The sequence below is a fragment of the Phoca vitulina genome, unplaced genomic scaffold (assembly GCF_004348235.1).
Source record: "Phoca vitulina isolate PV1807 unplaced genomic scaffold, GSC_HSeal_1.0 scaffold38, whole genome shotgun sequence".
Taxonomy (NCBI): domain Eukaryota; kingdom Metazoa; phylum Chordata; class Mammalia; order Carnivora; family Phocidae; genus Phoca; species Phoca vitulina.
In genome coordinates this window covers 7,684,842-7,700,637 of record NW_022589741.1, presented here as the reverse complement: position 1 = coordinate 7,700,637, position 15,796 = coordinate 7,684,842, and the positions used below count along the sequence as shown (strand labels likewise).

General features: G+C 41.2%; 1 protein-coding gene across 3 annotated transcripts in view; it reads right to left on the bottom strand.

The window, feature by feature from the left end:
- CUNH11orf53 (chromosome unknown C11orf53 homolog) overlaps positions 1–2,798 on the bottom strand; it is a 396,668-nt gene extending 393,870 nt beyond the window's left edge. For 2 of the 3 annotated variants that reach the window (XR_004302249.1, XR_004302250.1), the window contains exon 1: positions 1,862–2,787. The gene's annotated coding sequence lies outside the window, so the exon portion shown is untranslated. Of the gene's footprint in view, positions 1–1,861 lie in introns of all 3 variants that reach the window. The other variant, XM_032428142.1, reaches the window with a different exon arrangement.
- Positions 2,799–15,796: the final 12,998 nt, after the last annotated feature.

Below are 15,796 nucleotides of genomic sequence, written 5' to 3'. Positions count from 1 at the left end.
TTCTCCCAGTAGAGCTGTATTTTTGGTGTGTCTGTCTCCTCCCCACAGCTCCCGAGGGCACACTCAATGTCTAGTACAGCTTTGCGTCCTCAATACCTAGCACTGTGACTGGCCCATAGGAGGTGCTTAGGGATTGAATTAATTGAGGGGGAGGGTGTTGTGGTTTTCTAAACTTACTGATTTGTCACAGCCATTAGACTCTTCTGCCCTAATAGGTGTCATTAACCAACATCCAACAACTAACTACAAGCAATGTCTTAGACTCACTTTAGGAATGTTCCCAAGGCAACAGTTCTCAGTCATCAGTGCCCCCAGCCAAGCTTCCCAACAGTGCTGTGATGTCTACATCATGTCCACAGTGCTTTCTTCTGCATGAATCATGAGCTCTAACTGGAGGCGGGGACAGTGGCAGCTTACCACCATACAGAGCCCGGTAAACACCTTTGCAATTCCTGGCCTGCCCTCAGTGAGAACAAGAATGTGAGTGGTGCTCATCTTCCCCTTGGTACGGGACTAGGCTTCCAACATGTTAGAGGATCACTTAAAATAAAAAATTGGACTTGTTCACATTTTTAAAGACTTTTTAGCTCTCCAGCAGTCTTGTTTGATTTTGGCAAGGGGAGAAGAAATCACCATGGTCCTGTTCACTATAATTTTGTTGTTGTTGTTTCAAACTTGAAAACTTCAGAAAGAAGTGATAGGGACCCTGAGAAACAGTGCTCCAGTGGGTAAGGGCAAAGGCTTGGGAGTTTGATGGATCTAGATTTGAATTCAGATGTACCACTTACTAGCTTTCGAACCGGGGCACCTTGCTTAAATTCTCTGAGCCTGTTTTCTTGTCTGTAAATTGGGAGTGAAAATACTACCCCCCTCAAAGGATTGCTGATAAGAAAGTGAGATAATGTATATGCTTAGCACCATACCTATCATCTAGTAAGTAATCAATACACATATTAACTATGATGATTATTATAAGCATCATTTTGGGTTTTTTGTGATTATCTTGCTCCTTAATTGAGTGAACTCAGGCTTGCAAAGATTAGTGATTTACACAACTAATGAGGGGAAGAGCAACTACAGTAAGTCAGATTATTCAGAGCCTCACTCTGGGGGTCTACTATCACAACACGAGCTTATCCTCATGCTCCAGGTTCTTAAGATCAATACAATGCTCCCCTCATTTGGAATACGATTCCATTTGTTCTCAAGACTTTCAAACAGATTGCCAGAAGAGACAGTTTTCCTGCCTTCAAGGCGGTCATAATCTCAACACAATCTAAAACCTTTAGATATAGATGGAAAAAGAAGATACTCCAATCACACACTGAGTTGGAAAAACAGATGTTCTAATATTATTTCCAAGACAATGTCTATAGGAAAAAGCTGGAGATAATTTGGAACCTTTCTAATAGGTTTTGAAGATGAAGAAAATAGACACTCAATCCAAGTAAATAAATAAATTCAAGGGACACTAGGATCAGAGATGTGTTCCACCTTCAGGGAGGAGTGTGGGGGAAAGCCTGGAGAAGGATAATATCCATTAACGGTGAGAAAACTCTAAGAAGTGAGGTACTCACATACCACAGAAGTCTCAGACTGAACTCATATTCAATGTATCTTTACCTGAATCCATTATATCCAGTTCCTCACTAGCTAGGCCTTCTGTCACTGACTCTGCAGATGGCCTTCCAATCTCCTGTCCCCAAGCTAGAAATCTTTGCTCACCCTCAACTGTTCCTTCTTCCTCCTACCAAGCCATCAACAAATTCTCTTTTTCCAACCAAAAAACTCAATCCAGACTTGGACACTGGCCCCACATCTCATGTCCACGGCCACTGCCTTGTTGGAGCGTGGGCTGTACCTGTTGGAGACAGTCCAGCAGCCTCCTGTCCCACTCCCTTCTCTTCTAGAAGTCATCAGAGCATGCAGCTGATACAGAAAATCAGCCATCCTTCAGTCGGGTAATGCCTGTGCTTCTGTTTCAAACAGAAAAAAACAGACATAAATAAGGCAATTAGCACCATAGAGTGTGAAGATCTGTCAGCCACTGAATCAGTGAGAAAGTTTTGTTTTGTTTTGTTTTGTTTTTAAGTAATAAACATCTATATCTGGTTGCAGAAGAGAAGCTTAGTTTTGTTTTAGCTGCAGGTATAACTAAACATTTTGATATTAAGAATTCTCCAGCTCCTTCTACAGTTGTAATATAGTAATGAAGACATTTTAGGGTTTTCATGTGAAATAAGAATGATTTAGTTGGACAATAAGTCTGAAAGAAAGATGAAACATTTCAATCTTTCAAGTGTTTACTTAGTGCTTCCTCCATATTGAACTCTGTCAGTCGGGTACCGTGATAATTGTTGCAAAAGAATTTTAAGACCTGGTCCTTGCTCTGAAGGACAACACAATCTCATCCTGGTGACAAAATGGAGACATGTGTTACCATCAGAGAATAATACAAGTTACCATTTTGTAGTATTAAGTGCAAAAAAAGAGAAAGAAATAGATAGACAAAGCCCCAGAACAGGACATGAAACTAATCTGTGAACAACTTGTTCCCGCTTCATAATGCTATGTATTTCCAGAACATTAAAATTTGGTTCAGTCCATTTTTAAATGCTTTGTCAAGTTTCCAGGTCGTTTTAGGTGAACACTGTTATCTGTTATTTCAAAACGTTGCAAATCATCATCCCAAGAATATGTAGAATTTCCTAGAATTTAGCTTGTACTGTTTTTAAACCATTTGTTCTACTGTAGTCAGATAATGGAAGAAATATGCATCTTCGGTCATGACTATTTGCTATAAGGCAACCATGAATGTTTTAGTAAATTGAATTTTTTTCAAAATCAATTTTCTTTTTCTTATTACTGAAGCAATCCATGCTAATTATGCAGAAAAGACAGAAAATGTAGACAAGCAAATGAACATAAAATAGTTAGAATCATCTTTTATTCATATGCATATACATTTTTTAAACAAGAATAGGGTAACACAGCACACCAATTTGTAACCTTTTGCCACTTAATATATTATGAATATTTTTCCTTATCAACAAATACATTTCTGTGATATTTTTGATGACTGCATAATATTCCATATTGCATGGACCATAATGTACCAAATCCAATGATTTTCACAGATTTTGGACTCAGGACTCCTTAAGATCTTAAAAATTACTGAGGACTCCAAAGAGTTTTTGATTATGTGGGTTATAACTATCAACATTTACCATATCAGAATTATGAGAAATTTTCAAATATTTTATTAATTCATTTTAAGATCCCAGTAATAAACCAATTACATGTTAACTCAAATAACACTCTAATGAAAAATAACTATATTTCCAAAACAAAAAAATTATAGGGAGAAGAATAACATTATTATATATTTTTGCAAATGTCTCTAAATGTCTAAAGAAGACAGCTGATTTCCTGTATCTGCTTCATTCAATCTCTTCGTGATATCACACATCGTGTAGCCTCTAAAACACTGGTGACAGAATGAGAGTAAAAAGGACAAATGATGTCAGAGTAGTATTAGGAAGAGAATGTAATCTTACAGATCCCATAAAAGTGTCTTGGGGACTTTGCTAAAAGAGTCTCTGGGACCCCCAAGAATCCCTGGACCATGTTTTGAGAAATGCTGATCTAACCAACGTCCAATTTGTGAACATCTGTAGTTTATAAACTGCATGATAACAGCAATACTTTCAAGATGTTTGAGTATTTTACTTGTTTGTTGATTTTTTAAAGATTTTATTTATTTATTTGAGAGAGAGCAAGCATGAGCAGGGGTGGGGCAGAGGGAGAGAGAGAAGCAGACTCCCCGCTGAGCAGGGAGTCCAACATGGGGCTCAATCCCAGAACTCTGGGATCAGGACCTGAGCCAAAGGCAGACACTTAACTGACTGAGCCACCCTGGCACCCCTGAGTACATTATTTACTAAGCCAATGGAAAAGCTAGGATGTTGTCAATCATCAGCATGTAGCAAGTATTTTCAATCATTGAAAAAATAACAACCACTTATTAACTACCTTGCACATAGTAGATCCTTCACTGAGAACTTGAGGTATTTTTATATAAATTCCTACAACACTGTGAGCTGAAGTATCCCATTTTTTAAAAAAAGACTTATTCCTTTGTTTTAGAGAGAGAGAGAGTGGAGAAGAGGGGCAGAGGAAGAGAGAATCTCACAATGAGATTCTCCCCAATGAGTGTGGAACTTGACACGGGGCTCAATCTCACCACCCTGAGATCATGACCTGAGCTGAAACCAAGAGTCGGACCCTTAACCGACTGGCCACCCAGGCACCCCTGGAGTATCCCATTTTTAATGAGGAAAAAATTCAGAAAGTTTAGCAATCGCCTATGGTCTTCCTAACTGGAAAGCCCATACTATCAATCCCAACATTATGTACCACCTCCCATGAGGCAGAGAGAAGAGGGGGCAGGCAGTGCATGGGGAGTGCAGGTGAGAAGTGGAGGGGTGAAGTATCAAAGCATGCTAAGTTAGCATACTGACATAACCATACCCGTATCATGGTGATCTTTCAGAGCTTAACTAAGGAATTGGGAGAATTTAATTTTTCAAATACTTTTCATTTTACCTACTAGATAGCTGAATCACTATAGATGTAGCAGTGACATAAAAATCGAAACATTTACATAGTCTACACGATGCAAATTGTTTTTGTGTAGATGTTCCTGCTACATGTTTTTTTTTACTGCAACCTCTTATTATTTCCGTATGTTTGCCTCTTCACACCATTGAATAATTTCACTGATGCTCTGATAATAGTAATAACACGTCATAGCTTCCCTTGTTGAGAGGCGTCTACGTACTAACCCCAGGCTAAATGCTTTGTATGGTATCTGCACTTTATCCTTACAACAATTCTGCAAAATAGGTTTTAATCACCACCATTTTACTGATGAAGAATCTGAGGCTTCAAGAGAAAAGAGGCTTAATTTGTTTTAAGATTTATGTATTTATTTGACAGAGAGAGGGAGAGAGAGAGAGCACAAGCAGGAGCGGCAGAGGGAGAGGGAGAAGCAGACTCTCCACTGATCAGGAAGCCTGATGCAGGGCTCGATCCCAGGACCCTGAGATCATGACCTGAGCCGAAGGCAGATGCTTAACCGACTGAGCCACCCAGGTGCCCCAAGAGGAAAGAGGCTTAACATAGAGGAAACTAGGGCTGAACCAGAGCCTGTGTCTTTAACTGCTCCCCACTGCCTCCATCTCTTTCTGCTCTATAGCACACAGTAAATGCCAAAGGACTGAACGATGAGGAGATGAGACCGCTACCACCTGCATCCCTAGGCGCTGCCAACCTCCAGCCCCGAGGGCTATGAGCCTCTCCGCACGGAGGACAGCAACTCTGTGCTCAGGTCCTGTTTGACTCAGTCCCAGGTACAAGATCCGGCCAGTGCCTGTCTTCTGATCCACAATGGTGACAAGCCACTGAGCACAGCATGCACTGTGATTACTTCTTGCTTTTAAAATAGCATCAGTCATTTCAGAAAGGCTGGATTATACAATATGTTGGAAATTCATAACATTTCTTTCTGGAGTTGACACTGACCACTGGCTCAGATATCTATAATCAGGTTCTGGCCCTGGGCCATGTTTTTAGAAGAAAAACAAATTCCTGTAAAACATTCAAAGTGGGATGATCATAGCAACCCCACGACAATTACAGAACATAAGGATGGAGCTTCTAAAATAGGTTGAAATGTATAAAATACACTGAAACTTCTAAAAGAGCCTAAAAGGCTTTGGAAGAAAAGTTCTGTGTAAGATTAAAAAAATTATATATAAAGCCAAAGACTATAAGATGCATATGTAAAGCTATTTATTCATGTTAGCACATGAATGAAATGTGATGTACTGAGAATATATTTAATAGAAGCAAAAAACATCTATACAGACCAAATATCATCTGAGGCCCCCTGCTCTTGGGAGATCTGCAGCAACATGAGTTGAGCCCAAATCCACAGCCTGGGAGAATCCAGTGCCTCCTCCCCACTTTCTAGACTTCAGGGACACCTTTCCCAGACCTTACCCTGCCTCTCCCTCTGTACTGCCGCAGTTCCATACCCTGTCCATCCAGGCACAGAATCCAGCCCCTGCACCACGTCTCCCCGACCTCCACACATACAGATCCACCTGCACCTAAGCACTGTGAAGGTTTGCAAACTTTCCTAATGATTTGGGGATTAGGAGGCTGAGTTAATGTTGGCATCTCATGCCCTCCTACCTCAGCTCTTCCTTCCTTTCTTCTTCCTCCTTCTTCTCCCATTGGATTAACAAGAGGATTCTTTCCTTTCACATGTAGAGAAATTTGACTTATACCCAGCTGTCTCAGTTCTCTCCATCTCAGATAAATTCTGTGGCTTTCCTAAGAGGAACTGGAAAATCAAATTGTCTCCATCTACTTACATATGTCCATGTCCATCCAGAATGCATGAAGAGTCCATGGCTCTTTGCAACTCTGTTGCATATTTATGGGTTAGGACTCTTTGGTTTGCAAAGGGCAGAGACCCAGATCAAACTGGCATAAACACACAAGACAACCTGTGGGCTCATGAAATTAAAAAATCTAAGAGTCCAGGGCACCTGGGTGGTTCAGTCGGTTAAGCGTCTGCCTTCGGCTCAGGTCATGATCCCAGGGTCCTGGGATCGAGCTCCACATCGGGCTCCCTGCTCAGCGGGGAGCCTGCTTCTCACTCTCCCTCTGCTGCTTCTCCTGCTTGTGCTCTCTCTCTCTCTCTGTCAGATAAACAAATAAAATCTTAAAAATAAAATAAAATAATAAAATAAATAAAAAATCTAAGAGTCCACTAACCATGAATAAAGCTTGATGCAGGGGCTCAACGGAGCCATTGGGGTCTCCCTACATCACTCAGGTCTGCTTTCCCTCTAAGGCAGGTCCTTGACAAGTGACAGTCCTTTAGATTCCAGTCTTGGGAAAGGCTATAGCCTACTACTAGATCATTAGGAAGTTGATCACATAATGTCTGTTTATGTTTAGTGCCTAGTACATTGCCTGGAACATAATGCGAACCCAATAAATATTAGTGAATTCAATTATTTTTTAACGAATATTTATTCAGCACCTATATGTGTCAACCTTGAGAATATAGTAGCACACCAAAGTTTCTGCTCTCATCCAGCTTAGATTCTGCTGAATGAAGTCATAAACAAATTAGACAATTTCACATAGTGATAGGGCTATGAATAAATTAAATGAGGCAATATGATAGATGGTGACCAAGGTGTGACAGAGGGCTCCCTAAGACAGGGTTAAGGAAGGATCTCTTTGAAGAGGAAATATTTGACCTTACATCTGGATGGTAAGAAGGAGCCAACTGTTTGAAAATAGAGAAGAATATTCCAAGCCAAGAGAAAAGCAGAGCGAAAGCCTTATGGCAGGAAAGAGTTTAGCAGGCCTAGTAGATGAGAAGATCAGTGACACTGGAACATTACAAATAAGGACAGTGCTATCATATGAGGTCAGGGAGGTAGGCAATTGACAAATCAGTGGGGCCTATAGCTCATAAAGGGTCATTTGGATTTTATTCTGGTGCAATGAGAAGCTACTAGAAGATTCTACATGAGAATAATGTGACCTGACTTACTTTTTTATGGTAAAATACACATAACACAAATGTTTACCATCTTAATTTTTAAGTGTACAATTGTTGTGCAAACAATCTCCAGAACTTTTTCATATCACAGAACTGAAACTATACCCACTAAACAACTCATTTCCCCCTCCCTCTGCCCCTGGGAACCACCATTCTACTTCCTGTCTCTATGAATTCGACTACATTAGATCTCTCAAATAAGTAAAATCATACCAAGTTTGTCCCTTTGGGACTGACTTATCACTTAGCATAATATCTCCAAGTTTCATCCATGTTGTAGCTTGAGTCTGTGTCAGAATTTCCCTCCTTTTTAAGGCTGAATAATATTCCATTGTGTATATACACCACATTTTGTTTATCTGTTCATCTGCTGATGAATACTTGAGTTGCTTCCACCCTTTAGCTATTGTGAATACTGCTGCTATGAACATGGGTGTACAAGTATCTCTTCAAGACCCTGCTTTCAACTCTTTGGGGTATATACTCAGAAGTGAAATTGCTAGATCATAGGTAATTATATTTCTAATTTTTGAGGACTCTCATGGTGGCTGCAGGATTTTACATTCCCACCAACAGTGCATACAGGGTCCAATCTCTCCACATCCTCATCACACTTGTCATTGGCTGTTTTTCACACTCATCCTAATGAATGTAAGGTGATAACACATCATGGTTTTCCTTTGCATTTCCCTAATGTTTAATGATGTTGAGCAGCTTTTTATGTGCTTGTTGGCCATTTGTATATCATCTTTGGAGATACATCTTTTCAAGTCCTTTGCCCATTTTTCAACTGGGTTTTTGGTTTGGGGTTGTTGACTTACAGGAGCTCTTTATATATTCTAGAAATTAACTCCTTATCAGATCTATCACTTGCAAATAGTTTCTCCCATTCTGTAATTGCCTTTTACTCGGTCATGCCCTTTGATGCACAAGTTTTTAATTTTAATGATAGTCCAACTTATCCGTCGTCTTTTTTCTTTTATTGTCTATGCTCTTATTGTCATGTCCAAGAAATCACTGCCAAGTCCAATGTCATGAGGCTTTAACCCTATGTTTTCTTCTAGGAATTTTATAGCTTTAGCTCTTACATTTAGGTCAACTTACATTTTTAAAAGATCACATTGTCCTCCAGTGGGAAATGGACTATAGAGAGGCAAGAATGGAGGTCAGGAGATCAGTTAGAAGGCTCTTCCCATAGCAAGAGATAATGGTAACCTGGACCAGAAAGGCAGTGTGATGGTTTAATCCAATTGAACAAACACTTATTGAGTGTCTTCTGCAAGCTAATGCCAACTGTGGAGGGTTTATTGTGTGCTGGATGTAGCAGAGACTGCTGGCTACTTCCATAATATCCATGTTCCCTCTCTTTACTATGAGAACCTCAGTCTTGCTTATGATGCCAAAATGGTCGCCTGAAATATCTGCCCTCTCAGATTCCCTTTCAGGCAGGGGAGGGCACGAGAGAAGTTCTGGCCTGTGACACACAAATAGAAGTCTCATAGAGATTTCTGGGCAAGTTCTGGCTTCCCTGATAAAGGCATTACCCTTTCCTTCTTCTTTCCTTCTTCCTCTTTCCTGAACAGGACATGAGGCTGGAGGTGGAGTGGCCATCCTGTTATCATGACTTAACAAGCATTAAGAAGAAAGCCATATGTAAGAAACCCAGAGCAGAAAGTTCACGGGAGCCCGGGACACTGGCACCATCCGAGTCTCTATACCAGCCCTGCATTGCTTCCCTCAGGACTCCCCAATATCCCAGGAAAACAAACCCCAACTTGGTGAAGCCATGATTGTTGGAGCTTTAGGACATGTGGCCAAACACAAGTCTAACTCATACACAGACACAGTGCTAAGCATTTAGACACCATATTTTTTGGATCCTCAAAACAACTTTATTAAGTAGGTTCTAGTAGTTCCCATTTTATGGATGGTAACACTGACACTTATACACAAAACTGTTTTCCGTATGTGAGATACTGGCTGGACAATAAGAAAACACAGAAAAATCTAAATTCATGAGCAATGGCATCAGAAGATCCAGACATCTCATGAATTATATACAAGTAGAAAAAAATAAATAATTCAAAAGGAAAATAGACAATAATGATCATCTCACTCATCTGGCACAGTCCTACTCATCTTTAAGACCCAGCAGAAATCAGAAGGAAAGCTCCCAGACTCATTCTATGAGGCCAGCATTACCTTAATCCCCAAACCAGGCAAAGACCCCATCAAAAAGGAGAATTTCAGACCGATAGCCCTGATGAATATGGATTCCAAAATCCTCAACAAAATCCTAGCTAATAGGATCCAACAATACATTAAAAGGATTATTCACCATGACCAAGTGGGATTTATCCCCAGGATGCAAGGTGGTTCAATATTCACAAATCAATCAGTATGATAGAACACATTAATAAGAGGAGAGAGAAGAACCATATGGTCCTCTCAATTGATGCAGAAAAAGCACTTGACAAAATACAGCATCATTTCCTGATTAAAACTCTTCAGAATATAGGGGTAGAGGGAACATTCCTCAAGTTCATAAAATCCATCTACGAAAAACTCACAGTGACTATCATCCTCAATGGGGAAAAGCTGAGAGCATTTCCCTTAAGATCAGGAACACGTCAAGGATGCCCACTCTCGCCACTATTGTTCAACATAGTACTAGAAGTCCTAGCAATAGCAATCAGACAACAAAAAGAAATAAAAGGTATTCAAATTGGCAAAGAAGTCAAACTCTCTTTTCGCAGATGACATGATACTTTATGTGGAAAACCCAAAAGACTCCACTCCCAAATTACTAGAACTCATACAGCAATTCAGTAATGTGGCAGGATACAAAATCAATGCACAGAAATCAGTTGCTTTATTATACACTAACAATGCAACTGTAGAAAGAGAAATTAGAGAAAGGATTCCATTTACAATAGCACCAAAAACCATAAGATACCTCAGAATAAACCTATCCAAAGAGGTAAAGGATCTATACTCTAGGAACTACAAAACACTCTTGAAAGAAATTGAAGAAGACACAAAAAGGTAGAAAAACATTCCATGCTCATGGATTGGAAGAATAAATATTGTTTAAATGTCTATGCTACCCAGAGCAATCTATACCTTCAATGCCATCCCGATCAAAATTCCAATGACATTTTTCAAAGTGCTGGAACAAACAATCCTAAAATTTGTATGGAATCAGAAAAGATCCTGAATCGCCAAGGAAATGTTGAAAAAGAAAAACAAAGCTGGGGGCATCACGTTGCCCGATTTCCAGCTATATTACAAAGCAGTGATCGCCGAGACAGCATGGTACTGGCACAAAAACAGACATACAGACCAATGGAACAGAATAGAGAGCCCAGATATGGACGCTCAACTCCATGGTCAAATAATCTTCAACAAAGCAGGAAAAAATATGCAATGGAAAAAAGACAGTCTCTTTAATAAATGGTGCTGGGAAAATTGGACAGCCACATGCAGAAGAATGAAACTTGACCATTCTCTAACACCATTCACAAAGATAAACTCAAAATGGATGAAAGACCTCAATGTGAGATGAATCCATCAAAATCCTAGAGGAGAACATAGGCAGTAACCTCTTTGACATCGGCCACAGCAACTTCTTTCAAGATACATCTCCAAAAGCTAGTGAAACAAAAGCAAAAATGAACTTTTGGGACTTCATCAAGATAAAAAGCTTCTGCACAGCAAAGGAAACAGTCAACAAAACAAAGAGGCAACCCACGGAATGGGAGAAGATATTTGCAAATGACACTATAGATAAAGGGCTGGTATCCAAGATCTATAAAGAACTTCTCAAACTCAACACCCAAAAAACAAATAATCAAGTCAAAAAGTGGGCAGAAGATATGAAAAGACACTTCTCTGAAGAGGACATACAAATGGTTAACAGACACATGAAAAAATGTTCATCATCATTAGCCATCAGGGAAATTCAAATCAAAACCACACTGAGATACCACCTTATACCAGTTAGAATGGCAAAAATTGGCAAGGCAAGAAACAACAAATGTTGGAGGGTTGTGGAGAAAGGGGAACCCTCTTACACTGTTGGTGGGAATGCAAGTTGGTACAGTCACTTTGGAAAACAGTGTGGAGGTGCCTCAAAAAATTAAAAATAAAGCTACCCTATGACCCAGCAATTGCACTACTGGGTATTTACCCCAAAGACACAGATGTAGTGAAAAGAAGGGCCCTATGCACCCCAATGTTCATAGCAGCAATGTCCACAATAGCCAAACTGTGGAAAGAGCCGAGATGCCCTTCAACAGATGAATGGATAAAGACGATGTGGTCCATATATACAATGGAATATTACTCAGCCATCAGAAAGGATGAATACCCAACTTTTACATCAACATGGAGGGGACTGGAGGAGATTATGCTAAGTGAAATAAGTGAAGCAGACAAAGTCAATTATCATATGGTTTCACTTATTTGTGGAACATAAGGAATAGCATGGAGGACATTAGGAGAAGGAAGGGAAAAATGAAGGGGGGGAATCGGAGGGGGAGACGAACCATGAGAGACGATGGACTCTGAGAAACAAACTGAGGGTTCTAGAGGGGAGGAGGTGGGAGGATGGGTTAGCCTGGTGATGGGTATTAAGGAGGGCACGTTCTGCATGGAGCACTGGGTGTTATATGAAAACAATGGATCGTGGAACACTACATCTAAAACTAATGATGTATTGTATGGTGACTAACATAATAAAATAAAATTAAAAAAAAAAAAAAAAGGCCCAGCAGAAATGCCCACTCCTCAGTGAGATCTCCTCAGACCCCCCAGGTCTGGGTGTCAATGCTGCAGCCCCCTCTCCTCGCAGAGCCCCCGCACTGACATTTGTTATTGTAACCATGTGCTTATACAGCTGTCTCAACCACCAGCCTGTGAGCTCTTAAAGGGGAGTAACCAGGTCCTTGTCATTCAGATCTTTCTAGGGGCAAACTCAGTACTTGGTACGACGGGTGGAGTGCATGGTTTTGAACTGAATTGAACTAACAAAGTCTTTATTCATAACATTTAAAAGGTGGTATTTTCTGATTTTCAGACCGAGAGCCCCTGCAAATGATGAGGTGCCGTGAAGCAACTCTGAGAACTGACAACAAATTACAAATGTAGGAAATTAATTATTAGGAGGAATCATGAGAGAAATAAATTGCAGTAAAGTAAAAATTGCAACAATGCAAATCAGGGGCTTCCCTGAATTTACGTGGAAAGACAATATCTGCAGAACTTACAGCAAAATGTGTAGCATCTGCCTCAGTTTGGTTTGATGTTAAATACCTGAGAACTTTTTAGCAGCTGTCCTCAGTAAGACCAGAGTCACGAGTGCCTTTTTGCTTTTCCTTTTTTCTTTCTTTCTTTTTTTTGACAAGGTCTACAAAAATAAATATTTGAAAACTAATTTATGACAGGTATCAAAAGTTAGATCAGGGTTCACACTAATCTTGTAGGAACACATATGTGCTGTTTACTGGAGAATTATAAAAGCACAAACAACAAGATTCCAATAGCGAAATAATACTCCCACACATAAGGCAAGCGGGGTCCTGTCTTTAGCTCCACACTTTAAAGGCTACATTCAGACCTCCTCTATCTGCTCCTCCCCACTAGGCAAAAAGTCCACAGAGCCTGTGTCCCTACTTCCAGGTTCTTGGAACTCTAGAATTTCCTACACAAATGACCTCAATCCCACCTCTGGGACCAACTGCAGCTCTTTCTTGGGCCAGTTCTCTTGAGAGCAGACTGGGCTAGGCCCAGAGGTTGGCCAAGAAGTGGCTACTGGTGGTGTGCGGGAGGTGAACAAAGCTGACACATGCAGGCAGGATGTCCCCAAGCATGCTCCCAAGGTCCCCTACTGGGCACCTGAGGCAGGGACAAGATGGGCCATAGACTGTTCCAACTGCCCTGTTCCACTGCAGAGCTCCAAGCTGAATAACAATGGTGAACTCAAACCTGGCCTCCCAAGTGCTTATAGGGTATTTTTGTCTAAGTAGGAAGGTTGAACATCTTTTATTTAAGTTTGCTATCCTGATTCTAACGTAAAAAATTAAGACATATGTAGTAACTAGACCTCTATTTATACTCTCACCCCAGGTACTAATGTGAGTAATCAGTAAAGACAGAGACAGCAAATAAAATTGAGAGAGGAGAAGGTAACACCTAAAGGACCAACAGATTTAAAGCCTTTTGCTCCAAATTCACAATGAACGTGTGCTCTGGGATGGGAAGGACCTCAGAGCCTGCCTAAGAGCCCATGACTGAAAATAAATGCTCACTAAACATTTGTGGAGTGAATTAATGAGGAACAAGCATGTTCGCTGCACGTTCAGCTCGAAGGCAACACTGCCTAGATGATGTACTTTGGAGTCCCTAGAGGGAAGCTCACCATGAGCAGCCCCACCTTCCACCTCCCGCCAGCTCCTCTGCACCCCTCATGCTGTTAGTGGGATGACCATTCTCTTCACTTCTGACCAGACACCTCAGCAGTTTCTTTGAGCTCTCCCCTCAGTCCACCTCACCCTTAGCCGATCGGCAGCTGACACCACAAACTCCCAGTTCCTGCTCATCCCCCAGGTTCCTATAGCAATCTCCATATACCTCTCCCCATTAGAGCAAAGCCAGTGGATTTTTCTTCCCTTACATGTGACAACAATGTACTATTTTTGCTTTCCCACAACACCTAGCACAGGGCTTCACCCCCAACTGACACTGAGGCAAGTTTGTTGACTAACAAAATGAGTGAATCTGGGATGCTGCAGAACCATTTTGAAACAGTTTTACGTTCTTGATGCCCTACATGAATAGTAGGTGTGAAGAGTGTAGGGTCTGGAGTCAGGCTGCCTGGATTCAAACGCCCGCTCTGCCACTTCTTACCTGCACCACCTTGCTCAACCTCAAGTCTCCTCTGGAAAAGGGAAATGACACACACCCCATAGGGCTGTGCTCAGAATTACATGAGTCCTTACGTGTAATGGAGAAAGTGCTCAGAACTGCGCCTGGCCCATAATTAGCATCTGATACATGTTAACACTTATTTTTATTTTCTTTAATCTTCTCAACAACCTTCCTTGGTGGGTACTATTGTCCCCATTTTACAGAGAGGGAAACTAGCGCTTGGAGCACTCAAGCGAAGGGTCTAGCGTCACAGAGCTAGCGTGACACAACTGAAGTACGAACTGAAACCCACCCACGCCAGCCTACACGGACTGACCCCTCCCTATCCTGCTGCGGCCCACAAGACCGTCGCCAAGGCCCCGTGACCCAGGGTGACTGTACCAATGATGCAGACACCAGGCAGGGCAAACACATCAGCCCAAACTGCCCTGTGGGTTTAGTCTCTGGGAATAGGGAAGCGCAGCTGGGTAATTCCTCAAATCATCCACCCTTTTGAGTCAGGCCTGGGAATAAATGTGGATTGAATGTTTGCTTCCCACAGTCCTTCAGATCTGCCCCACCGCTTCCTCTGGCACCAGAAACATGCTGTGCCTGGAGTGCCCAGATTTGGTTGCACAACACGCCACTTGAGCTATATAAAGAGCCACAAGGCAGCCACAGGAAAAGAAATTTGAGGTTTTGCAATGCGTACCATGACAGTTTAACATTTAATGGTTTTAGCAACACGGGGCTGGCTATGAATCTTGTCGGCACTCAATAAATACCTGGGAGCTTGCCTACTTGATAGAGCACTCCTGACCTTGACAACTAGCCACATCGTTGCTTGTAAAAACCACCTCTGCTCATCCTCTCCATCATTTTCATCCCCACCCATGACAAATGAAGCCTTTAATCAAAGAACCAAAGAAAGTAGAAGAAGCTGTTTTTATCCTAATACGAGGTTTTAAGTTATCCAAATCTTAAGGATCTGACATAACTAAGTTTCTTTGTGGTTAAAAAACAAAAAACGATTTTATTTATTTAGAGAGAGAGTGAATGAGCGAACTGATGGAGAGGGAGAGAGAATCTCAAGCAGACTCCACACTGAGCACGGAGCCCAACATGGGGCTCGATCCCACGACCCTGAGATCATGACCTGAGCCAAAATCAAGAGTTGAACGTTTAAGTGACTAAGCCACCCAGGCGCCCCTGTTAAAAAATCTATTTTGAAGAACATATACA